This window comes from Suncus etruscus, chromosome 1 (genome assembly GCF_024139225.1).
Source record: "Suncus etruscus isolate mSunEtr1 chromosome 1, mSunEtr1.pri.cur, whole genome shotgun sequence".
NCBI lineage: Eukaryota > Metazoa > Chordata > Mammalia > Eulipotyphla > Soricidae > Suncus > Suncus etruscus.
Genome location: NC_064848.1, coordinates 105702666 through 105730559, shown reverse-complemented (window position 1 = coordinate 105730559; position 27894 = coordinate 105702666).

Here is a 27894-nt window from a genome sequence, read left to right as displayed (position 1 = left end):
GAAATCTGAGCATCTTGTAAAACTTATGCTGGTAATAAAAGTTATATGTTATTTTTATAGAAATCCATAAGAACATATATTTTATATTAACCATATAACAGGTGTGGTACCATTATCTGGCATAATAAAATGTGTTTTTGTATTTCTTGTTATAAATGTAAATTGTAGTTTATTTCTAATACGGTAAATTAGCAGTAGAATAGAAACCACATAAAACATTTTGAATTCTCAATAGCAATTTGGGTGAGTAAAGGAGAAAATGACTAAAAGCATAAACAGTATGTATCCTAGGAAGGATAAAAATGGATTATTTTTTGTGGGTATAAGACGTATGGCCTTGTATTATATTGCAATATAGAGTATGCAAATTTCCCTTCATTGGGAAATAGCAAAGAATATTTTGCCCCATTTAACTAGCAAGGGTCATTGGTGAAAAGTAGACACTGTATTGGATATTAAGCCCTAAGCATGGGTTGCCTCTGCTAAGGATTTATTCACTGAAGCAGGAAGGTTGTGAATGAATTGTTTTTATGAGAATGATATAACCAATTTTTTGTGTAGCTGATATATCAGACATGACCCTGATATATTGAAGTAATTATGCAAAGTTTCTCTCTCTTCCAGGAAGTTTTTGGCCCTCAACTCCTTGTCTAGTAATCCCCAATTCTCTTTGAGGAAGAAACTTTTCTGTTTTGTCTAGTATTATCTTGAGAAAGATGACAGGTCCCTCATTCTCATTATGAAGACAGACCTCACCTTTTCTCCTACTTCAATATAACCATCTTAGGCAGCTAAGAAACTTTAAGGTCAGACAACCAGATGCTCTTTCCTTGAAACTATAATGTGATAATGACATGAGGATGAGAAGAAAATGTATATACTATTTATAATATTAGTCTGGTAGCAGTAGTCCATTATAATTTGAGGCCTGTCCACTATATTCCCAGGTCTTCTTATAGGACTCTCTTAATTATCATCCATCTCAACTTTGCTGCCTAAAATCCTCTTCAAACTTCTTCCAAATAACATTCTCTTCTGTGTATAAGTCAAACATAAATCTCTTCATAAACATTAGGTCTATAAGGAAGTAAGAATTCATCCCAATCAGAATGAGCAAATCCTCCAAACTATTGAATTAAACATTTCTCAAACTGAACGAGATGAAGATAAAAAGCAAAAGTAAATTGAATTTCTACATAATGGAAAGTATGATTAATTATATCTGAAAGAAAAATATTCACCAGATTTTAATAATTTGATATTTGCAATAAACTATTATGCTGCGGCATGCTGCGTCCCTAAGCAAAAAACCTTCGTAGGGTTTGAGAACCTTTACAGGGAGAAAGCGGGAGCATGAGTGGACGAATATGAAATATGAAATATGAAATAAAAGAGACCATACAAAATGCATTGTCTAGGGACCCACGTCCATGGGACGAGAAATAAATTTTACTGTTCAGCCGATGATGACATTTTAAGCACAAACTTTGGTATGCAAGGAGGGGCAACACAATGGTATAGGACCCTAGAATCTACATATCAAATAACTACTCGATGTAGGTGAGAAAGAGCCCTGCTCGAGGGCTGTGAAACAAGAGCTAGAAATGTTTTTGGGTAAGCAGAAACAGGTTTTTCAAGAAACCAGGAGAAGAGAGACAGGTTTTGTGAGAAATGTTTATGATGTTTATGTAGTTGCCGGGAAATAGATTTTTTGGGGGACAGAAATAATTGTTTACTACCATAGAGCTAGACTGAGAAAAACAAGCTGCTGGCGCCAGGTTATACTTGAAGTAAGAGTCACAAACAAACTAGCCAGTGGGGAGCTTTTGGCGGGCTTTTTTGGTGCCAAAATTTCTTTGTGAGTGTAGAAAAGCTCCAGGATGAATTTCTGTAATAGAAAAGGAGACAAAAACCAATTAAGAAATAAAGAAAATGTAATGTCACAGTCATGTCAGAATTATAGCCAGTAATCCCACCACGCAAAGGGTCAATGATTGACTTCTACTAATGGGCCTTCTGGCAGATAATTCTTGGGAGGAAAATTAGGCACTGCACCAGGAAAGCAAAAAGCCACGTCTAGTGCGTGCTACCTTTTGCGGGTAGTGGCAACTATTTCACTACTTATATAATGTTAAAAATTCTATGAAATGTATTAAATTAGAAATACTTTTTCTGGAAACGATGAGAAGTTGATACGATCTAGAATCAAAGAAATATATTAGGGTTCTTTTACCTATTTATTTATTTATTTATATTGGGGTTCTTGAAAAAGAAAATCTTGCTTCAGAAAAAATGTGTCATTAAAATTTTTGCAAATATATTATTCAGAGGAGAAAAATACCTGAAAAAGTTTTTTCTTTAAAGAGAAAAGTTTTTTAAATTGTGGTTTTGTTATATAAATATAACTTTTGGAATTATGCACTGACAAGTATCCAATCCCAATTATCTTTTGTTATACACAGCTTTCTGTTTTGTTTTGTTTTTAAGACAGTTCTGGGTAAGTTTAAAGTGGCAACATTGCATAATAATTGAGGGGCAAATTTTGGATCAGATATTATTGATGAATTCTTTTTTTTCTTTTTTTTTTTTTTTGTGGTTTTTGGTGGTATCAACACCCGGCTAGTGCTCAGGGGTTATTCCTGGGCTCCAGGCTCAGAAAATTGCTCCTGCAGGCACGGAGGGAGGACCATATATGGGGACGCCGGGATTCGAACCGGATGGAACTCCCTGCATGAGAGGGCAAACGCCTTACCTCCATGCTATCTCTCCGGGCCACCTATTGATGAATTCTTAATATTTTCTTGGTCATTTTTTAATTCTTAGGCTGGTTATTTGTCAGTGGTAGAATATATGCTTTCACATGTGTGAGGCCATGAGATTGTATCTAGCCACCAAATAAAAGAAAATCATAATTACTTAAACCCCCCTTTAGTTTCCTCTCTTCTCCTTTTCTTTCTTATTCTTTACTTTTCTTTCATTTATTTATTTTTCACTATACTCCAATGGCATTTGGAGACTACTTTTAAAGTTAAAAAAAGGCATCAAATTATGAGTTTCTGCATACAAAGAATGCTGCCTAGCACTTTGAGCTATTTTTCTAACTCCAAAACCTCAGTATTCTTTTCCTTTCTTTTCTTTTTCTTTTCTATTTTTTTCTTTTAGTGTGTGTGTGTGTGTTTGTGTGTGTGGTGTGTGTGTGTGTGTGTGTGTGTTGTGGTGTGTGTGTGTGTGGTTGGTTTGGAGAAGTCATTTAGGTGCTGGAAATATATCAAGTTTTCTGTCTGCTATATGCAAAGCAAACTCCCTGATGTTTTACTATCTCCCTCTGTCAGTTTCTTTAATCATTTTATACAGGGAAATGATTGTACCCTACTAAAACTCGTTCTTATAAACTCCTTATAACCTTAATGTTTATAAGTAAATATGCATGTCTAAGTACTTTTAGCAGTTTTTAATAGAACTTAAAAAAGCTCTTGGGAGGGACTTGCTGTGAACTCCTCATTCACACTGCAGTTTAACAATTATTAGGCCTTTGGGAAATAGTTTTTTACAATCCTGAGTGAGATATACTGAGAAAAATGTCCAATATCTAATAAAGCAGACTCTATCAAGTAACATAAAATAGATAAGTCATTTAAAAAGAAATATTATGGCCCATTAAATTATTTGTTTTCTTATTTCATATTTTAATAGTATTAACTTGAAAAGATCCAAGAAAATACTTAAGAAGACTAAGAAAATTTTATTCAGTAAGAAAGCTGATTGGGGACCTGAACTGAACCTATCTAAATAAAGACGAACCCATGATTTGGCACCCTTTTTGACTTTAAAACTAGTCTCTAAATGCCATCCAATGCAAAATTAAAAAAAAGAGAAAAGAAGAAGGAAAAGGAGAAAAGAAATTAAAAGTTTAATAATTGGGGGGAGGAGCTGTGTGGCGCTAGATGTAAGGCATCTGCTTTTGCAAGTATTCGCCTAGGATGGATTGCTGTTCGATTCTCCAGTGTTACATATGGTCCCCCCCCACCCCCAGCCATGAACGATTTCTGAGTGCATAGCCAGGAGTAACCCCTCAGCATCAAATGGGTGTGGCCAAAAAATTTTAATAATTCGGAGCTGGAGCAATGGCACAAGCAGTAAGGCTTCTGCCTTACCCTCACTAGCCTAGGACAGGCAGGCAGCGTTTCAATCCCCTGGTGTCCCAGATGGTCCCCAAAGCCAGGAGCAATTTCTGAGTGCATAGTCAGTAATAACCCCTGCTTGTCACTGTGTGTGGCCCCAAAACCAAAAAACAAAACAAAACAAAAAAAGATGTTCTAGAAGAGCAAAACACTATTTAGATGGAGGGGAAAAAAAAGTTGATTAATTAAAATTTTCTTTTATCTTGTAGTAGAATTCAAACACATGACTCTCTTACATATGAGAGGTATACATTCTACCATTGAGACACATACCCAGCTTACCTGGATAGCCAACCTGGGTTTAATCTCCATCAACCCATATGGTCTCCCCAGCCTGCCAGGAGTAATTTCAGAGGAGAGAGTCAGGAGTTACTCCTGAGTCCTGCTGGGTGTGGCCCAAAAAACAAAAAACCAAGAAAGTTGACTAAACTGAAACTAGTTGCTAACGTTTCTTGAATTTAGTAAGAAATTAGAAATATTACTTTGTTTATTCAGCTGTAAGGTACATTCAGTTAAAAACAGTATTCTCATATTTATATGTGGAAATGAATTTGAATGATTCATTTAAAAGTAATCTTACATGAACATAGAGAAAAAATGGAAGCTCTTTGATTAAATAAATAGTGAATTTTTAAGGTAATAGCAGGAAATAATAATGATCGCTAAGTAAAATATATAGACTTTTGTTAGTTTTACTTAGTTATCAAAAATAACTTTTTAAACAAAAATTAATGCATAATATAAAATTTTATTAAATGTTATAAATAAACTTTAATTATTTAAGGGCTAGAATGCATTGGTGACAAATTCATAAATACTTTATCTTTGAACTGCTTGGAAAATGTTCTCTTCAACAAGAAAAATGAATAGTTAAAATGTCTGTAAGGAATGATAATATATTTCAATATTATTGAATTTCAATAAAATCTGTCACAATGAATAGAACACTGTAAGGTCTTTTTGGTTAGTCCAACATTTCCAATAATAGAATTAGTACAGTAATAGATTCAATAAAACCAATCTTGGGAAATTTCCACCTAATTGAGATGGACATGTCTAAACAGAATATATTTTAGTCAGAGCAACAAAAATATTTTACACACAAAACAAATAATGAACTTATTAAAGGTACCAAGTACAAAATGTCTAAAAGAAATTAAATTTCTGGCTGAACAGAAATCTGTGCTATGGCCCCTACTAAATTAGTCTGAGTCAGAAAACTAGAGGATTGTGTCACCCATCCAAGGAATCTCTGCATTATTATAAAGAATTAGAATTCTTCAGAATTATACTGCCAGTGTAAGTGATTATAACGAGTTTCTTGCTTAAAAGTTAGATCTCTTCATTTTTTTCTAGTTCTCCTTTTATGAAGTAATTATTGTTTACATAGTGTGGGTACAGAAGTAAATTTGTGCTCTAGCTTCAGAGACAAACATTAAGTCCCTCCATTTGCAGGTTCTTACTGAAGAGAGGACTTCAAATATATCAAGAGCAGGTAGGGTAAACAAAGGCATTGAAACAAAAGTTAAATAACTCCTTGTAGGAGACAACCAGATCATGGGGTAGTCAGTGTTGCCCTAAATACATGAAAAATAAAATATTTTTGATAAATAAAAACTTAAATATATTCAAAAACAACATATTGACCCCTAATTATAAGAAATTTCTTAATTCTTTATTTAAGCTTGATTCTGCAAGGGAGTAACGTAGAATGGTCATATCTATATGTAAGTATAAAACTAGTTTATAATTTGTGGCCAGATTAACTTTTAAAAATAAAAGTAACAAACTATGTACTTTGGGTTTTTGAATATATATAAAAGTTAAATTAATGTCTATGAAAGTGATAGTGTTAACAATGATGAAGATGGGAAAAGAATGAATATGTAATAATGATACATATTGTAATTTCTTTAGAGCAATTGCTAAAGTAATAAACACATAAATAGCTAAGGAATAATAAAAGAATTTAAAATGTAATAGTAGAAATAATTCATTAATTAGAAAGGGATAATAAAGCACTAAAAATAGTTGGGACTCCCTAACTAGGCAAATAAGATAGTATACTTATACATGGATGCCAATTGTAAAAAACAAACAAACAAAAAAAAACAGAACAAAACCAAAAGTACATAGTTCTTGACCCATGAATATTAAAACAGCATGCAGTTTTAACTATAAATATTAGAACTACCATGGTTTGAACTATGTCAGGAGTCTTCCTAAGAAAGAAGCTGGCCCTCTGTAGAAGCAAGGCAGGCACCCCCACACACCCTCAGGTTTTTTTTTTTTGCCTTCTTCAGATTATGTTTGGTTTATGCTTGCCTATTTCTTTCTGTCTCTGACTCTCTCTGTCTCTGTCTTTTTGTCTGTCTGTCTCCCTCAAGATCAGCAACCATATGTGATGCCAGAGATTGAACAAATATCTGTGGAGTATAAAGAATGGAGTATAAAGTACTCACTGTATTATCATTATAATGTCCACCTCTGTTTCCTGATGTAAAAAGAGAGGTCAGAGAAAGAAACAGCGAGGCAAGCTGGAGGTTAAGCCTATATTGTTTATAGTTATATATGCAAAAATTTTATGAGTTTATCTCTATAATTTTTCTGAAAAGATACAAACTAACAAAAATTCTTATGTGTCAGTATTCTGATTCTATCTCTATTAATAACTCTAACTCTAACACATTCTATGTGATTGTCTCCCTCTGGTTTTCTATGAATGCTGGTGGTTACCATGTTTTCAATTCTTTATTTTTTTTAGCTTATGTGTCTTTACCACATTGAATATTCATAAATAATATATATCATAATACATATATAAGTATTGATTTGGAAGTATTACCTGATGGTGCTCAGTACCTGTGCTCTTGGCTCTGTGTTCAGGCATTATTTTAGTTGTGCTAAGAGGACCAAACTAGAGTTGGCCATGTATAAGGCAAACACCTTATTCCTGTACTATTTCTCTGACCCATTAATAATATATGTAACATATTACTTGCCAAATTATTATGTATTTTTCATAAGTTCATTCATTTATCTTTTTTTCTTTTAGGAGCCACACCCTGTGATGCTCAGGGGTTATTCCTGCTTATGCACTCAGAAATTGCTCCTCATTGGGGGACCATATGGGATGCTGGAGGATCCAACCGAGGTCCATTCTAGATCAGCATATGCAAGGCAAGTGCCCTTCCACTTGCGCCACTGCTCTGGCCCCAGTTTATTCATTTTTCAGTCTCAAAATATAGTTTTAGTTTATGTAAGTATTAAATTAATTCTATAATTATTGACCAGTGCAGAGATACCACAAGTGAAATCAGGAAAATACATAGTAATATTTATATTATATATCTATATTTTGCTCTTCAATAAATTCTAAAAAGATACATAAAAGTAGTCTTTTTGTTTTTTTTGTTTTTTTGTTTTTTTGTTTTTTTTTGGTTTTTGGGCCAAACCTGGTGAAGCTCAGGGATTACTAGTTCAGGGCCAGCGCAGTGGCGCAAGAGGTAAGGTGCCTGCCTTGCCTGCACTAGCCTAGGACGGACTGCGGTTCGATCCCCTGGCGTCCCATCTGGTCCCCCAAGCCAGGAGCGATTTCTGAGCACATAGCCAGGAGTAACCCCTGAGCATCACTGTGTGGCCCTAAAACAAAACAAAACAAAACAAACAAACAAAATATGTATATATATAAAATACTCAAGTTCTACTAATAAGAGAGAATATTAAATTTTGAACCAAGTCTTCAAAACAATTTTCAAAATTCTCTATATTTTTTATGATATATACAGCAAAAGGAGAGGTTTTTATATTGAGTAGGTAATTCATTGGAGAAAATATACCATACCTGGAAACTGGAAACCATGTCATACATCTTGAGACTTATTTTTAAAATTTTCAGGTACTGGGTAAGGTGTTTGCCTTGCACATAGCTGATTGTGGTTAGATTTTTAGCATCCAGTATGGTCCCCCAATTTTGCCAGGAGTGATTTTTGAACACATAGCCAGAAGTAATTCTACTGGTTATGTGCCCAAAACAAAACAAAACAAAAATCATTTTTAACATGCTTGGTTCTCAGAGCTATATATAAATAAATAGTATGTTTCTCTAAGAAGATTGTACCATTATAGTCTGTAGAGTTCAGACAAAGATGTCAGTTGCACTCAGTACTATTTCTAACCAATAATTATATTCCATGTTGGTCAATAAATGTATATAGACTGTATTATTTTTTATGATAATGACTTAATGACAAAAATATTAACATTTTCTAAATACTACTTTTGAATATACTTACTAAGCCAAGTTATATATGTGTGTGTTTAAATATATGTGTATATATGTAATTAACAATGGTCTTTCCCTTTAAACATCTTTGTTTAGAGTGCTATATGGCTACTCTAACTATGAATTTTAACAATTATGTGAAATTATGAATGTGAGTAAATTTTACTAAAGTAAAGATGAATACCTAGCTAATATGTTAAAATATATTTTAAAATAACAAGATAATATGTTCAAGGTAATATATTCCGCTAAAAATATCTATAAATAATTGTGATGTTAGGACAGTTGTTGGTAAAGAGGCTTTATTCCCTCAATTTTCCTGAAATTTATTTAGTCAATCTTATTATTTATTGACATAATCTATTTTGAAATTAATGAAATATAATAAAATACCCAACTAATACAAGTAAGTAACTGTATTCAGATTAAAAAAAGGGAGAAATGAATGGAAAGGCGAAGGAAAGGAGAGGCAGCAGCTAAATGAGTATTCTCAGAAACAAATCCAGAAGATTTAACTTTATTAAGCAACTTTTTAATTGCAAGGAATAATAAAATAATGGCTATCCCCAAAGTTATAAGATCTGTTCCTAAAGTCCTGCTTGTTGCTCAACAGCTATTTATGTTTATAGTGCCTACCAATCTTACCTTGATTTATAAACCTTTGTCCCTTACTTTATCAAACATATATAGCATCGGAATATTACTTGTAAGGGCTTGGTTAAGCGGCTGGGGTTAGGCCTTCTAAATGTATACCTGGAAATAGCCTATATTATTGCTCGCTTAGGCCACCGTGTAATATGATTCGCTGGGTAGTGAAAGGCAATTCCTATGAAAACTTACTTTCCTATGAAAACTTACTCTTTGTTCTTTATGTGTAACCATAACAACCATCCCACTTATGCAAATTGAAATTTTATGAGTTAAATATTATACTCCAGACCATACTTTTTATGTGACTTACAGTTTTGGGTTTTAGGCAGAATGTTTTATGATCTGTTTTATTTGTTCAATGTATTTCTCCAGTTAATCTACATTACGAAAAGTATTCTGTAAATGTAAATTTCCATTTTACTGCTGCTCATTTGCCTGTATATGTAAACAGAAGCAGGGTGGAGAAACATGAATAGAAGTGCTGTTTGAAAGCCTGTGTTACTGTGAAATACTGGCTATTAGGATGTTGCTAGGAAGCTGCTGCTGTCCTTACTAGAAATTAGGCACTTAGTGTAACCAATCAGATAATTATCCTTGCATGAGATTACTAGAGAATTTCAAGCTTTAGATCTATATTATTTACTGATGATTATCTACCTATCTACATAAAGTTTTAATTTAATAAAAATGCAGATATTTCTCTTATGATATCTTTTCATGTAGTTCAGCCATACATTGCTAAAAAATGTCACAGAGAATCCTAGGTGGCATGATTACAGAAATAAGAAAAATTCACCCCACATTTTTGTCATTTATTCTAACATCTTTTTAAGGTGTGCTTTTTTTTTCCTTCAGAACTCATGATTAAGAGGTATTTTTAGAAAATATCTCATGCAGCTAAAAGTGTCTGTAGTTGAGTCAAATTCTTTTATTTCAGTTCAGGTGCTACCAACGTAAAGATGATGAGTCAGCAAAACTGCTCTCATCCCACTCACCCAATGGCAATCACAGTCATTTTTGGACCACTACCTGAACATCTCATTCTCAGAATCAAGTATGACATCAGAGCAAAAAGGGATTTCTAAAAACTATGTAGTAATACAAGTAGAAGCTAGAGTGAGAAACAATTTGCTCTTTGTTTTTAGCTTTTACCCTCTATACAGGGGCTAAAACTGCTACATAAAAGGAACAACTTAAGATGTGGGAGTAAATAATTCAATTTAAAAAATACCTGAAATTAATTGGACAAAAAAAGCAAATGGCTTTTGTGTCAGACTGCACAGTTCTAAACCATTTTTCCTCTCATATTTGGTTTATGACTATTCCTGGCTTTGTTCAGGGCTTACTCCTTGCTTTGTGCTGAGGGGTCAATCTTGATGGCAATCTTGCTTGTGAAAAGCAAGCACCATCACATCTGTATTATCTCTCCTTTGGCCCCAGTATGAAACATTTTTAGTTGATATTTGATAATAATATTTTTTAACACTTACCAATACTTTACACTAACATAATAATGCAGGTTAATTCATAGGAGATAAGGATTATTGAGAATTTGATTTTTAGTTTTTTCTCAGGTAAGTTATCCTAAATATACAGATTATCTTAAACTATATTAAACTGTCTCTAAATTAAATTAAGAGAGTAATTGTTGGCGCTAGGTACATAGTGTTGTGTAAGGGACATACATGCCTTAAATGAGGCTGAACCTTGTTTGAATCTTGGTACTTACTACTCAGTTCTCCCTCGTCCTAGGTGCAGTCCTGGAGGCTCTATGAAGCAATATGAAACAAAATTTATTTTTGTGCCCAATATGGGGGTGTAGCCTAGGGGTAAGTTGCAAACTGGGTACGTTAGTGGAGAGAGTGGCACATTGGTTAACATTTGCCAGTCTGGAGGCTCCACAAAGACTTCAGAGTTAGTACCCTGGGGAAGTCTTTGTCATCACAGTGCCATAATAGCATCACTTACTTTCATAGAATTGTTCATCCTATTAGTTAAGAAGAGATTGGGAGTGAAAACCCCACCACCCTTTTGGGCAACACTTGGGGGCAAGTCCCTGCAAAAAAGAATAATATTAAGTGATCATACTGTTAGTAAGTTTTATTATAGCTTATAGTGCTAATTAAATCTTCAAGCCATTATACTCACGAGACATGTACATACAAGTATAATTTATATATATCTAGCTGTTAAGTATATTCCTGTCAGTATAAATCTAGCAAATTCATTAATGGACTACATTATAAAAAAAGTATAGGAAGTCTTTATTATAATACTTGGTCAAATTTTATTTTTTCAAAGAACTTAAATCATGTCCTGTGAGGAATAGAATAAAAATTCTTACTTTTCAGTATGAATTTCAAAAAACTTTTCTTCCCTTATATTTTCCTTCTTTAGACAGTCCCAACCACTATGAGCAATTTACCTATTTTTTTCTACTGTTTCTCATACTTTATAATCATTATTGGTAGCCAAAGAATATTTTCTAGGATCTAAGGTACAATAATAACCCAAATACAATGTCTTCCTTTTATGTTAATGAACTTTTAAATAGGAAACATCCCTAAAATGGCAAGGAAACTATATTATCTAAATGAGGATAAACATTATACTATATTGTTTATTAAATATTAAAATTTTATTTACATACGGGTAAAATCATAGTAAATCATCACAAATTGATTTATTGATTTATTTTTGATAAATTTTATTTTTATTCCTTTAGTTTTGTTGAAACAAGCAATATAAACAAAATTTGTTTTGTGCCCACTATGGGGGAAGGTCTAGGGTAATTGCAAACTGGGTACATTAGTGGAGAGAGTGGAACATTGGTAACTGGATTGCTGTTTAAACTTTGTATGATGAAACAACTTTATTATAAAAACTTTGTAAACAGTGTCTTATAATAAAAATTAAAAAAATAATAGTTATTTTATACACAATATGAACTTGGTAATTTAAGAGCAAAGTAAACATGGTTATTGGAGATCTCATTAGGGGATCTAGTTTTGGTTTGTGATTGTCACAGAACAGAACCCTTCTCTGTGACCAAATGACAGTTCTTATAAAGGGCAGCAACAGTTTGTGAAGGGTGAAACATTCACTGTGGGAAACATCCTGACTGTTAGGGCTTAGACTGTTTCTTCTTTACCTCAACATGGCAGACCAGTTTTGTCTTTCCCCATTCTATACCACATATTGACAAACTTTTGAAAAGCATTGCCCTTTTCCCCACATCACAATAAGCACTTCATTTCTATAGAAAGTATCACATTGCCCGGACCATGGCAATTGTTATTAATTTATGTAGATCTCTTCTAGATTTGAGAAGATTTTTTTGAGAATATACTTTTGCATTTATATCCTATTGTGTTTAGTTCTTTTGTGGTTTGTAGAAATTTTTTCTATTTTTAACAAAATGAATGGTTTTATTTGGAAGATAAGAGGAAGAGAGAGGAGAGTGAATACCTTAAAGAAATAGTGAGTTATATATCCCTAATTGGGATATGGACAAATTCTAGAGTTTAGTTAGGACAACTCTTTTTAGTATATTCCCCCCCACGAAGAAATAACACCAGACCTTCCCTCCTAATAGTGAAAATTGAAATGAGTTTTAAACACTAAACGAAAGATTTGTTATGAAATGAAGAAAAATTAGGCAGCATGTATCCAATTGAATAATTTGCAGAGTCAAATGATATACATTTCTTCCAATATAAAAATGCTGGAATACAATATTGGCAAAACAATTCCACATATAATATAGAAGAAGTAACAACAAATAATGGTAGAAATGGATCAACACTCACTGCATGGAAATAAATCTGCTGTGAAAATTGTGTCCAGTCAAACAACGGCCTGGCTTTTTGACATCTAATTTTATTGCAGAAACCACTTTCCTTTTCTATGAAATACAGAAGAACTCAGAGAAGTTATCTAACAGAACCTTCCATTCTGAAAGGAAATTTTTAGAAGCTCTGGATTAATAAAGCTCTCAGTTGTTTTATTTAGAATAGGGTGTCCCCTAGATACTTGCGTAGGCTAAATGTGCACGTGTGGCTCACTAGACAGGCCCATCATATGCTTTCTCACATTTATTGGGAGCATACAAAACATGAGAAGTTTATATTATTTTTGTATAGAATCTACTTAATATGAAAGATATAAAGAAAAAATAAGTGCAACAATACGTAGGATAGCCTTAGGAGATAGACCTCTAATGTTTTAATTGAAGTATGAAAAGAAACCACAACAGAGGATAATGATAAGGGCATTTCAGATATAGATGTAGGATATACAGATAACTGTCCCAGATGGGGAGAAGAACTTGAACATGAATGAAGACTCATGTTTGGTGTTGAAATGGCAACATTGTGAAATGAGTAAATGAAGCAAGGACAACTAAGAAAAAGCAAATTAGCATGAGCAGATAAGGTAAATGTTAAGATAATGCACCATGTTGATGGTTAAATGCAGTATTTTTATAGACATTTTATTTTAATTGATATCATTGATTTTTTTCCATCTGTCATAAGTCATTATATCTCAGAAAATCCCATACAAAACAGTTTCTAACATAGTACTACAATGGTAACTCTAGGAACTGGACTTAATTCTGACTGCAGTGGAAAACCATTTAGGATATTTGGTTGGTAAAAGTGTTATTTCTTTTGCTAAGACTTACTGTGAATGCGATTTGCAAAACCAGAGAGGTGGATGTTTCTGACAAGTCATTAATGTTTAATAAATATAAGTGTATGTATAATATATATGATTCTTATCTCAATTTTGAATATACTTAAGTGAAAACAAGGGATGGAATCATTTTTCCTGTCAGCAATTTTGATGCTGCTACACAATTTTTTCAAAAGCAGTTACACAATACTTCAAAATTGGAAATGTCAGTACTCATTTCTCCATCCTTTATTTCCCTTTCACTTTTGCCTTATACCATATTTAGTCTGTCTAAATTTAGGTTTATTTAGGTAGACTTTATTATAATTATATTTTCACTCTTACTGATATTTCTCATGTGCTGTTATTCTCAAGATTGATTTTTGACTTGTTATTTCTTGGCACTCAACATTTTTGTTTAGAAAGTTATTTATTCTGCACAGTCATAACATATTTCTTTCCAATAACCAGAAATCAAAGTTTGCATGTTCTCTGAAATACTGCAAAAGTGTTTTTCTTAAGAAAGAAACAACCCATTTAGAACTGTGAGCAAGCGCCCACCTCGTGACCAAAGACAATTGTTTCAATGAATAGAGCATCTGCACTGCACAATGAGCATTGTAAGACCCAAGAACTTAAAACTTTATAAAAAGTGAGGAGAAACCTAGCAGAATACATGTTATATCTAAGTATTTTCATGGCATTTTTTCTCAAAGATTTAGTATCTTCATTTCTAATTTTTAATAGTAATCCCTAGAAAGATATGCTCTTCTTAGAAATAAGTTAGGTGAAAAGTTACATGATGAGCTTCAATATTAGCATCTTCTCAGAGCTAAAAGTTTCTGTCTATGTATTATGGAAATCCTTGTGCAAGAGTAGATTATACTTTCTAAAAGCCCTCCTTAAGTTCTGGGTGGTCTAATAGTTAAAATTCAGTAAGTCTTTCCACATTCCTTCTCTGCAATCAAGTAGAATTCCCTGTTGACTTTCAATCTATAATTTATAGTTAGCACAAAAATTATTCCTCAATTGAGACATACACACTTATTTGATGGAATAGAGCATTGCCACAAAATATGAGTTGCAATCAAAGCTCTCAATTATTATGGTTCTTGCTCAACTTAGTCATTAGTCTGAAAAAAATCACTCAACAATCTTAGAAAAAGTTTTGAACTAACTTGAGAACTTTGTGACTATAGTAACAAACTAGACTATTATGCTTAATGTAATATATCCATATTACATTTTCACTGTTTACTTAATACATAATACCACTAGATGGATTTTTATATTAAATAATATTTTCTATTTCTATTTTAATCACAGTATTCTCCAGTTGGTTCTCCTGCAAGGTATTGATTGGAGCACATTAGGATTTCAAATTTAGTAAATCTTCGTATACAAAATTAACCTAGACAAAATTATCCTAGAAAAGAAATTTAAAAATATGTAAAATATAGACAACAGAATCAGGCAATATCAGATGATTTCTCCATTTTATCTTTTTGATGGTGTAGAACTAAAGTTTTGGTCAAATATGAGTTCTGAATTCAAATAAAAAAATTATTATAGTTTATTGATATCTACTTTACTAAATAGGCATAGTGTAAAAATCCTGATGGAGATAAATAGAAATTATTTGGAATAATGTGTTTTAAAATTAATTTGGGTCTTCTTATCAGGGTAAAAGATGTAAACTAACGTATATCTTTTACACAGTTGTTTCTATAAGTTGTTCCTATTACACAGTTGAATCTGGTTACTTCTTAAGAATTCAGAAAATAAATTTTATATGTATAAACATTTTCCTAATTTCTACACTCATTCTATCTGTGGAATGAAATTTTCCTATACAAATAGATGTGGGCCTTGCTACAGGAATTGAACAAAAGAGCTCAATTTTCTAAAGAACTGCTTACTGATGAAGTCTTGTGATAATTAAGACATCTGGGCAGCTGTGTTTAATCTTTTCTAAGTTTAACTCTACTTGCATCCAAATTTTCTATAGAAATAAAAAATGTAAAGCATATGTTTAATTTTATATTTAATTTAATATTTGGATGATCCAGATAATTTTATGCAGAAAGGAGACTTGGTTTTGACTTGCAGGATTGTGAACTATGACACTGCCAGAGTTGTGAGGGAAGAAGCAGCATTTAGATGGTATTCAGACTATTAAATAGGCTATCAAAAGCTACTGTAAAAATTGCTTCAAAGTAGAATAAAAGTCAAAAACCAGTGAGGGGAACCAACAATATCGGAGTCAGAAAATTAATACTCATATTACCATGAAATGGCAACAAAATGTTTGTTTATTTATTAATTGTTTTTGTTTTTGAGGCCCCACACTCTCCTGACCCTTCAGAGGTTACTCCTGGCTCTGCCCGCTAGAAATTGCTCCTGGCCCTTGGGGACCCATATGGGACTCTGGGGGGATCGAACCATGGTCTTTCGCTAGGCTAGTTTGGACAAGGCAGATGCCTTACCACTTGAGTCCACTGCTCTGGCTTCCCTTATTTATTTATTTTGGTTTGGGGGTCACACCTGGCAGAGCTCCAGAGATACCCCTGTCTCTGTGCTCAGAAGTCACTCCCTGGCAGGCTCAGGGGGACATATGGGATGGCCGGAAATTCGTCAGTCCTGGTGTTGGTCCACATGCAAGGCAAAATGCATTATTGCTCTGCTATCACTCTGACACCTATAATGTTTAAAAAAACAGAGTTTTCTCTGAAAGAACAGTTTTATATGTTTCCCAAACAGCAAGGGGTCTGAGTGGTGGTAAGGCATTTGCCTTGCAGGCACTAACCTAGGACTGGCCGCGGTTCAACTCCTGACGTCTGATATGGTCCCCCAAGCAAGGAACAATTTCTGAGCTTATAGCCAGGAGTAACCCCTGAGAGTCACCGGGTGTGGCCCAAAAACAAAACAAAACCAAACAAAAAAACAAACAAACAAAAGCAAGCAAGCAACCATTTCAAGAAAACCAACTTCTCCCTTATCTACACATGTGAGGGCAAAGCAATGGTGGTGTTATTTAGCCTACTTGCTATGATGCTGGAATCCCAATATCATAAGACTGACAACGTCCAGTGCTGTGGGAAATAAATTTAAGTTGTTTATAATCCAACCTAGAGTGCTTTGCTGGGGCAATTTGATCTAATACAGTATCACTGGTATCTAAAAAACAAAAACAAACAAAACCAAACTAAATTTTATTTTTAATTGTACAAATATTTGTAAATAAATTTGAGATAGAGAATTATGGAATTTAAATTCCAAGAAAAACTCTTAAAGATTCCTCCTAAAATTAACATACTAATTTTTTTTAATTTTAGTTTTATTTTATGTTATTGAGACCATTGTGATTTACAAAGTCCTTCATAGTTTTCAGACCGAAAAAGAATCAAGGCCAATCCCACCACCAGTGTTGACCTTTCTCCACCATGTTCCCAAAGTATATCCCAAACACTACCCTCCCTTGCCTCACAGCCTGCCAGAGTAACAGGTCTATCTAAAGTTTAGATAGAATTTGGGCCTCTCGATTTTATTGTTGTTGACACTGGCTTGGATATTTAGTTCTCTTGTCCAATGCAACTGAGACAACTTGGCTCCTTTCATATTTGTGTTTCTGTGTGAAAAATAAAAGTGTATTGGCACTACAGACAATAATTTGGATTGGACAAACTAGTATGCCTGGAGCCTAGAGTTGGTCTTATGCCAGGAAACTTCAGGGGTAGTGTCTCCCTTGTATTTAGGCCAAGGCTTTTCCTTTCCATGTCCCTCATATTTTGGTGGGCCTATGCAAACAATAATTGCCACTCTAACACTGTTTTTACTGTGCTCCTTTGATTCTAATCCTTAAGAAAAACAACCCACTTAAAACTTTTGAGGTTAACTTAAAACTAATATGCATGTGCATGGAAATGTAAAAAAGTACTTTGCCTCAATGTTTAAGGAGTTACATAAGTTTAGATTGCTATGTGTGCTGCTAAGAAATATATGTATTACAATCTGTGGACTTTGAGGGACAAAGTAACATGGGTTCTGTTTTATTTTTCTTAATGTTCTTTGGCTGAAAGTACAAAGTTAAGATATCAGCAATGGGACTACTGAGAATTCTGTTTATGGGTGATAGTACCTTCCACTGTAACTTTACCTTGTCCTCTTCTTCTTTGCATTTTTGTCCTCATAATTAAAACTAAAAAATTAAAAAAATAAAACTAAAGCTTTTTGCATACTTTTAGAAATTAATACAAATTACAATTTACTCATACATTTAATAATTACATGTCATATTTATTTTCAGGTTTCACAAAAAAAACTAAGTATTTGAATCTTCAATATCAGTTTTCTCTATACTACTAAAGGAAAAATTCCAAACTAGTGAGCTTCTTCTAATCCCAAAATCTCATCTGAGAGATGATGAAAGTTAAAACAGGTTCGAAGCTGTATTATCAGTGATAAAAACAAAAGTCATGTCATGATTGGTTCCAGTGATCTGTCAACTCAAATTTAGAACTCTATCAAATTTAGAACAAGGATATAAACAGTACCATTTTTTTTGTTTTTGTTTTTTTGGGTCACAACCCAACTGTGCTCGCAGGTTTACTCTTGTCTCTATGCTCAGAAATCGCTCCTGGCAGGCTCAGGGGTATCATATGGGATGCCGGGATTTGAAAACCCACTTTAGTTCTTCATGCAAGGCAAATGCCCTACCCTCCATGCTATCTCTCCAGCCCCCCCAAAGGTACCAAATTTTTATACCAAACCATAATAAGTACAATAGTTCCATGTTTCTGTTTTTTAATGTAATCTATTTATTTGAATACTAGTACCCCCGTATTATTATTGGAGCACTTTTTTAAAAAAAATTTTTATTGTGATCATAAATGGCATACATATCTTTCACAGTAGTATTTTAGGTACGTATTAACATGATGGGAATACCCATCACCAAAATTTGTCCTCCCCCCATCCCATTTCCCTTTCTGCAACCCATATACCTCATCTTCACCCCCAGGCTGCTAGAGGTAGGTGGACCCCTCTTTGTCTAGCTTACTATTAGTGGTCATATATCTGTTTGAGTCTGGTAACCCTCCCTTGTTTCCCCCTCTATTTAAGAGGTGGACCCTAGATAAATCGAGTTACTTGGTTTTGTTTGAAGGAAAGAAAAGCAACAGAATGGGGTACAAAATAAGAAAAAATGAAAAATAAATAAAAAATAGAAGTCAAATACTTTGAGAATGGGCGGAGACCTTAGAGCTTTCAACCTTGGTTTGAGAGAGGACATAAAAAAGGTAATTGAAACACCACAACAATACAGAAAGAATATCAAATTAAATATCCAGTGAGCAATAAAGACAAGCACCACACAGTAGTTTCGGTTCTGAAATCAAATCATGCCAGAGTGCAAAAAGAAAGAGAAAGATAAAATAAAATAAATGAAATGAAATAAAATAAAATTGGAGATATCAACTTCAATATCTACACCCAAATAAAGATGTCAAAAAAATCGATCAATCAATCAATCAATAAATGTGTGAAAAGATGATTATTTTGTGTTTTTATTTCCCCCTGCATAGGCACATTAAGTATTGGGGATATTATAGAGGGAATTTCCTTGGCCTAGGAGTTACAGGTTTTCTCCACCCCTGAAGTCTACTGTCATGGGATTAACTGTAGACTCCTTGCATGATCATTTACTTTCCCCTCGGTGCTTTTGTGGTGTATGGAAGACTTCTGCTTCGTCTTGGATGGTAAAATCAAACCTCTGTATCTAGAGATCTTGGTGACTTGTAGCTCAACGAATGGAGCTTATGATGGAGTCTTTGTGGTTCTAGGAGTTCTGCTTCTTCAGTGTCATTTTAATCCATCTTCTGTAATTGGTGGTCTTGGTCATTATGTTGCTCCTAGGATGGAGCCTGGGATAAAGTCTTTCATTCTGTTTCCGGAAGACCTGTTCAGTTGCGGTTGTCTCAGTCAGACCTCTGGAGTTGGAGATCATGTTTGTTAAACAGATCGTAGACCAAAAGCTAGGCTAGAGGTGTTCATTGCTGTTGTTGTTGTTGTTGTTGGTCCCAGGATGCGTACTGTCCAGTCCTTGGTTGTAACAGCCAGTCATCTGTATATAGCGATCTTGGCCTTTGCTCAGGTCAAAGGGTGACATGTTTTCTGATTTTGTCTTATCGTTGCCTGATGAGGAAGGACAACTTGCTCTTAGATCAAGTTGTTCCCATTTTCTCGTTGTCAGGTTATAAATTTAGAACTGGTGCATGTTGGCATCAGAACAACATTATGAATGCCCTGGAGGGGATTTGGTTCCTGGAGCTGTTGTGGAGAGCTCTGTCATTTCTATGTCTGGGATCCAGGAGTCAAGGCTGGATTGTCAGTGTCTAGTTCCCTGGAGTCTAAGTTGGTTCCATATGACATACGTTCAGGGTGGGAGATGTCCCTGTGTTGTAAAGAATTATGAATTCTTATCCCTAGTAGATAAGAGCTTGTTTTTACACATAAAATTTCCCCTTTGTTTAATATGTCTTTGCAGGAAGAAGTGGTGCTACATTATATTGCTGGTGGATTTTTGGGGGTGGAGAGAGAAGAAAACAGACACATGCCAAAAACTAAAAATATATATGCTCACACATATCTAAAGAAAAAAGTTTCTTTTTAAAAAAAATTAAATAAGAGACGTAATTAAAGGAATAAAGTGGGTCCAGGAGAGATAGCATGGAGACAAGACGTCTGTCCTTCCTAGAAGGATGGTGGCTCAAATCCTGGCATTCCACATGGTCCCCCATGCCCACCAGGGGCAATCTCCAAGCATAGAGGCAGGAGCACCCTCTGAGTGCTGCCTGGAGTTACCCAAAAGAAGCAAAAACAAATCAAATAAAAAAAAAAACTAAAACTAAAACAAAACAACAAAACAACACAAAACGAGAAAAGGACAAGAATAAATAAGAAAAAAGGAAAAAGTAAGAAAAAAAGGGAGGAAGTGAAACAGGATATTATTTTACATTTGGGGAGAAACAGGGTAAGAGGTAGTGTTATATAGGTCTATACTTATGATGAAAGTATAGGCTTTCCCATTGTCTTTTGAGATTTCCTTGTGAGGTGTGCTGACCAGGCAGGGAGGTCTTGGGTAGAGTTCTTGCAGTGGGGGTCCTTTGGAGCTAGTTCAGGTATTAAGCCACAGTCCCCCTTAGGGAGAGGTGATTAGGAGGGCCACACTGCATGAGTCAGTCACGGTGTTGGTTGTATTTTCTTGCTGAGAACGAAGTGAGAGCTTGAGTAGGTGTCTCTTCACTTGGGTAGTGGGTACTGGTTTGTTGGGGTAGGAAGTTGGTCTTGATGCCTAATGGATTCGGGAAGGTGGCGCTAGAGGTAAGGTGTCTGCCTTGCAAGCGCTAGCCAAGGAACGGACCACGGTTCAATCCCCCGGCGTCCCATATGGTCCCCCCAAGCCAGGGGCAATTTCTGAGCACATAGCCAGGAGTAACCCCTGAGCGTCAAACGGGTGTGGCCCAAAAAAAAAAAAACCAAAAAAAAAAAGAACTGAGGGTGAAGAGTTACAATGTGGCGGGGATATGGGAAGTGGGATTGAGGGGTGAAGAGATAGTCGGATTTCTGGAGGGGGAGGAGGGAATAATATATGGGAGGGGTTATATAAGGTATAGGTATGGGTTGTTTGTAGTTTAGGTTTGTCCCTTAAGGAGGATTCCTATCTCTGTGTGCTCCCCCACATATAAACATATAGCTTAGGTGTATATTAATGTAGACAGGTGGGGAGGGCAAGAGGTGCGCTGAGTACAGAAAGATAGGTAAGTATAGTACTTGTAAGGAAAGGAAACTAAAAGATCAACTTTTGGATATGTATAGGTTTCATGTCTTGAGTACTGACCGCTGTGTTAGTGAGGTCTATTTATATAGGTGTTTACCATTTGCAGTATTGTCCACAGCACCCTATAAGTCAGCTTTCCTTTCCTATAGAGGAGATAACCGTGTGATTTTTATTTGACATAAATTTAATTGATGATAGGAGGAGAAGGTGGAAAAAGAGGGAGACAAGAAGTGAGAGAAGAAAAAACAAAACAAAACAAAAAACAACAATCAACCAACAACAACAAAAATACGAAGTAATGAGAACAGATGGTACAAGAGCAAGGGTCTGTTAGTTTGCTTGAATGTGTTCAATGCTTAGGCCCTGTAGTAAAAATCTGTAGGTCACGGTTGTTACTTCAGTGATCTGGCTGGTCATGTGCTTCAGGTCCTAAAAGAAGGCATAATCTAGAGATAAAAGGTATATTAAAGAGTTTTATCTGGCCATTTTCATGATTCAAGCTGAGTATGGTGTTTTGTGTGACTGAGCACTGAGGTACCATCGTAGTATGTTCACCCTTTGTCTCCAGTAACCCCTATGGACAGAAAAACTGTTACTTTAAATGTGGTAAGGTTAAGGCATTCAAACATAATGCTTTGAAATGTTTCCGTTGGACTCAGTAATTTCTCAGCATAATCTTGACCTGTAATCCTCTATAAGATCCCTAGTAAATTATTATGGGCCTTTGTAGTAAAATGATGATTACATGCCTGTTATCTCTATGCTGCCGTTTCTGCTGATGCTGGTTTCTTTATGATATAATGTGTAGTCCTGCTTTGTGTTGTTTCTCTTCCTTTTGTTTTTGGGCTCTACTCCCTAGTATATGGTGATTATTAAAGTGTTTGAGGTTTCTATCCTGTTACACCCTGTTATTTAATTGCGGGGTATTGGTTGTATATCTGGTGTATATTCTAGGTAATTCAGAATAGTGCTATCATTCTGTGTTTATCTTTCATCTTCTGGCTTGCTTTGTTTAACATAGTATGTTCTAGGTCCATCCACGTTGCTGCAAAGTCTGTGATTGTATTATTTCTGACTGCCATGTAGTATTCCATTGTGTATAGATACCACATCTTAATGATCCACTCATCTGTAGTTGGACATTGAGGTTGGTTCCAAGACTTGGTTATTATACTGAGTGCTGCGATAAATAGTGGGGCACACATACTTTGGGATGAATGTCCTTCCAACTTGGGGGTAGATACCTAGGAGAGCAATTTCTGGGTCAAATGGCAGCTCAATTTTGAGTTCCTTGAGCACTCTCCAGACTGTTTTCCATAGGGGTTGGACTAGGGGCATTCTTACCAGCAGTGGATGAGAGTGCCTTTCATACCACAACCCCGCCAACAGAGACTGTTTCCATTATTTTTGACGTGAGCCATCCTCACTGGTGTAAGGTGGTACCTCATTGTTGTCTTGATTAGGATTTTCCTAATGATGAGTGAAGGTGAGCATGTTTTTATGTTTGTTGGCCATCTTTTGGTCTTCCTCAGAGAAGTGTCTATTCATTTCATCTCCCCATTTTTCTATGGCTTTATTTGGTTTTGGGGGACTCAGCTTTCTGAGTGCTTTGTATATTCTATTTATCAGCCCTTTATCTGATGTGTTGAGTGCGAAAATTTTTTCCATTCAGTTAGCTGTCTTGTTTTAAGTTGGGTTTCCTTCGCCATGCAGAAACTTCTTAGTTTGATGTAATCCCATTTGTTTATGTTTGATGCTAGAGTCCTTGCCATTGGTGTTTCATCCTCAAAGACTTTTTAAATATATAGGTCTTAGAGTGTTTTGTCTATTTTTTCCTCAATAACTTTATAGATTCTGATCTAATTTCAAGGTCTTTAATCCATTTTGAATTGACTTTTGTATAAGAAGTGAGGCATGGGTCAATTTTCAGTTCCTTACAGATGGTTTTCCAGTTGTACCAACACCATTTGTTGAAGAGACTTCCTTTGTTCCATTTCAAGTTCTTGGTTCTATTGTAAAATATTAGTTGACTGTATATCTGGGGATTTATGTCGGGAAATTCTGTTCTAACCCACTGCTTTGAGGCTCTGTTTTTGTTCCAGCACCATGCTGTTTTGATCACTATGAATCTATATTATAGCTTCAGGTTAGGTAAAGAAATGCCACCCAGCTTCTTGTTTTTCAGTATCTGTTTGGCTATCCTGGGTCTTTTGTGGTTCCAGATAAATTTTATGATTGATTGTTCTAAGTCTTGAAAGAATGATGCTTGGATTTGGATGGGGATTGCATTGAATTTATATAGATGTTTGGGTAGGATAGTCATTTTGATTATGTTGATTCTACAGACCCATGAGCATGGGATGTTCTTCCATTTTCTTAGATCCTCTTCAATTTCTTTCTGAATTGTTTTGAAATTTCCCTGGTATAGGTCCTTCACTTCCCTTGTAAGGTTGATTCCTAGGTACCTAATATTTTTGATACTATTTTAAATGGAATTGTATTTTTGATCTCTCCTCAGCTTCATTATTTGTATAGAGAAACGCTACTGTCTTTTGTGTATTGACTTTGTATCCAGCCACTTTGCTGTAATGGTTAATTGTTTCTAGGAGTTTTACTGTGGACTCTTTAGGGTTTTCAATGTATATCATCATATCGTCTGCAAAAAGAGATAGTTTGAGTTCCTCTTTCCCAGTTTTTATTCCTTTGATTCCCTTCTCTCGTCAGATTTCTATTGCAAGGAATTCTAAAATTATATTGAATAAGAGTGGAGAAAGTGGACAGCCTTGCCTAGTTTTTGACCTTAGTGAAAATGCTTCTAGTTTTTCACCATTGAGGATAAAGTTGGCTGTGGTCTTTTTATAGATAGCTGTAACTATCTTGAGGAAGGTTCCTTCTAACCCTATTTTGCTGAGTGTCTTCAACATGAAAGTGTGTTGGATTTTGTCAAATGCCTTCTCTGCATTAATTTATATGATCATGTGGTTTTTGTCTTCCTTTGTTGTTGATGTGATATGATGCTAATTGATTTGCAGATGTTGAACCAACCTTGCATTCCTGGGATAAAACCCACTTGGTCATGGTGTATGATCTTTTTGATAAAGTGCTGGATTCGGTTTGCTAAGATTTTGTTGCGTATCTTTGCATCTATATTAATTAGTGAGATTGGCCTGTAGTTTTCTTTCTTTGCCATCTTTGGGAATGAGTGTGATATTAGCCTCATAAAAGGAGTTGGCGAGGATTCCTGTTTTTTCTATGGGTTGGAAGAGCCTGTGGAAAAAGTGGTAGTAAGTCTTCTTGGAATGTTTGATAGAATTCACCTGAAAATCCATCTGGATTTGGACTTTTGTTCTTAGGGAGTTTCTTAATTACATCTTCAATTTCCTCTGAAGTGATTGGTCTGTTTAGGCTTTCTAGATCTTCCTTTTCCAGTCTCAGAAGATGGTAATTTTCCAGGAATCTGTCGATTCTGGTTCTCTAGCCTAACTGAATATAGTTGTTCATAATATGATCTCATGATATGTTGTATTTCTTGGGGTTCTGTTGTAATCTCTCCCCTTTCATTTGTGATCCTACTGATTTGGATGTTTTCACTCTTTTTTTGTGGTGAGTTTTCCCAGTGGTTTGTCTATCTTGTTTATTTTTTCAGAAAACCAACTCCTGGTCTCACTGACTTTTTGTATTGTTTTCTTAGTTTCTATGTTGTTTATTTCTGCTCTGGTTTTTATTATTTCTTGACTTCTGTTTGTGGTTGGATTTCTTTTGCTCCTGTTGTTCCAATTCCTCGAGATGATCCTTTAAACTGTTGATTTTGTCATTTTCCTGTTTCTTGACATAGGCCTGTATTGCTATGAGTTTCCTCCTAATTATTGCTTTTGCTGTGTCCCCAAAATTTTGACAAGTCATCTCTTCATTATCATTTGTCTCAAGGAATATTTTTATTTCTTCCTTGAGTTGCTCTTTGATCCAGCTGTTGTTGAGCAGCATGTTGTTTAATCTCCAGGTATTAGTTTTTCTACATTGCTTCTTCTTGCAGTCAATTTTGACCTCTGTTGCATAGTGATCTGATAGGGTGCTTCTAATGATCTTTACATTTGTGGTCTTATATAGGTTAGATTTGTGTCCTAAGACATGTTCTGTTCTGGAGAAAGTTCCATGAGGGTTTGAGAAGAATGTGTATTCTGTTTTCTGGGGGTGGAGGGTCCTATATGAGTCTATTAGCCCTAGATCTTCTAATTTTTCATTTAGGGCTCTTATTTCTTTGCTATTTTTTTGTTTGGTGTATCTGTCCAGTGGTGACAGTGGAGTATTGAGATCTCCTACTATTATCACATTTTTCTTCATGTGTTTCTCCAGGTTAGCGAGCAACTGCCTCACATATTTTGCTGACTCTACATTAGGTGCATAAATATTGATCAGGGTTAGTACCTCTTGATCTAGTGTTCCCCTGATTAGTAAGTAGTGTCCCTCTTTGTCATTCAAAAGGCAATAATACTTAAAACACAGGGAATCAGTTCAAAGCTTGAAGTAACTGATCATTCTTAACCTGGGTAAGTTTGAAAAAAAAAATTCTCCTTTGAGGCTTCAGAAAATAAAACAGCAGTCTACCTTTTATTTCAACCTTGTCAAAGTAAACTGATAGCCTAGTCACATTGTATTAGAGTTCTGAGCAATAAAACTCTGAGATAGTAAATACAAATGCTGTTTTAGGACTTGGAATTTGTGGAACTTTATTACTCAGCAATAAAAATAACACAAGATTGGAACATTTTTTTATATGAGAAAGTCGGGAAATACTACTTTCTCTTAGTTTACAAAGGACTTTGACTGCATACTTAATACTTAGTATTGCATACTTAGAATACAAGGATCTTTTAGGAAAAATATCAAGAAACAATTTCAAGAACCCTAACTTCAAAGATGGTATAACATAATCTTTAATAGAAATAATTACTGACATGAAAGCATATAGTGTAAATTATCCAAATATAATTACATTATTTTTTTTTGTTTGGTTTTTGTGTCACACCCGGCAGCACTCAGGTGTTACTCCTGGCTCTATGCTCAGAAATTGCTCCTAGCAGGCTCGGGGGACCATATGGGATGCTGAGATTCGAACCACCATACTTCTGCATGCAAAGCAAATGCTTTACCTCCATGCTATCTCTCCCCTACATTAATTTTTATAACACAAAAGATGGAAGGGTGTGGAGAGTTGACCTGAAGCATAAGGACCAGTTGGTTATCTGTTCTTCACTTATTTTTTGAGAAAATTTTTACAATTTAACTATTAGTTACTCAAAATAATATCTAGAATCTACTCTATATTTTATGAAAGTACAAATTAATTATCCATTGTTTAAGTAACTTTTATTAAAAAATCTAAAAATGTGTAAACTGAAACTTGTATTAAATTTATTTAAGCAAAGATAATCAAGAATAGATGGACATTTCTGGTCAGCACTGAGACAACTATTTCTTTCTTTGATCCTCTGTTGTTTCAAACAACAAACATAACAAATGTTCCAAAAATTTATCACATTGCTCTTTTTATTTTAAATAACTCATCAGCCAGCATTACTAAAGATGTGTAATATAAACAAAATCAGAATCTTTTCAAACCTTCATAGTGGCTGAGCTGCATAAATTGAACTGTTATGAAAGATACATTTATTCTAGTCTATTTTTAAGTTCCCAATAATAATCTTAACCATAATATAATCAATGCTTCTCTTTATTTTATTACTTCTTTATGTTAACTTATGCAGCACATTAATATATATCTCCTATTAAGAGTAACTAGTAGGCAAATGTTAACAGGGACATTATAGTTTTTATTTTTTACTTTTTCATTGGCTATTGACTTCACACAAGAATAAGGTGTATTAATAAACGTTTTAAAAATTATTAGTCTTGTACTTCACAATCCTAATTTCTCATTAAAGACCTCTTAGATAACTTTGATAAAATTTAAATTTGGATTTAATAGATCTGAGGTAGAATTAGACACCACTTTTTAAGTTTCTCCAGTGGGTCTTAATGAGAAAGAAAGCACAGTGAAGGCAATAACATTTAATCTTCCTCAAGGACACCCCTGACCAGAATTATTAGAAAATGTTGCAGAGATACTTGGGACTTTCTCTCAATCTCTCTCTCTTTCTCTCTCTCTCCCTCTCTCTCTTTCTGTAGTTTTTTTGTTGTTTATTTATTTTATAATAATTTTATTTATGCACCTTGAATACAGACATGATTGTAGTTTGGTTTCAGTC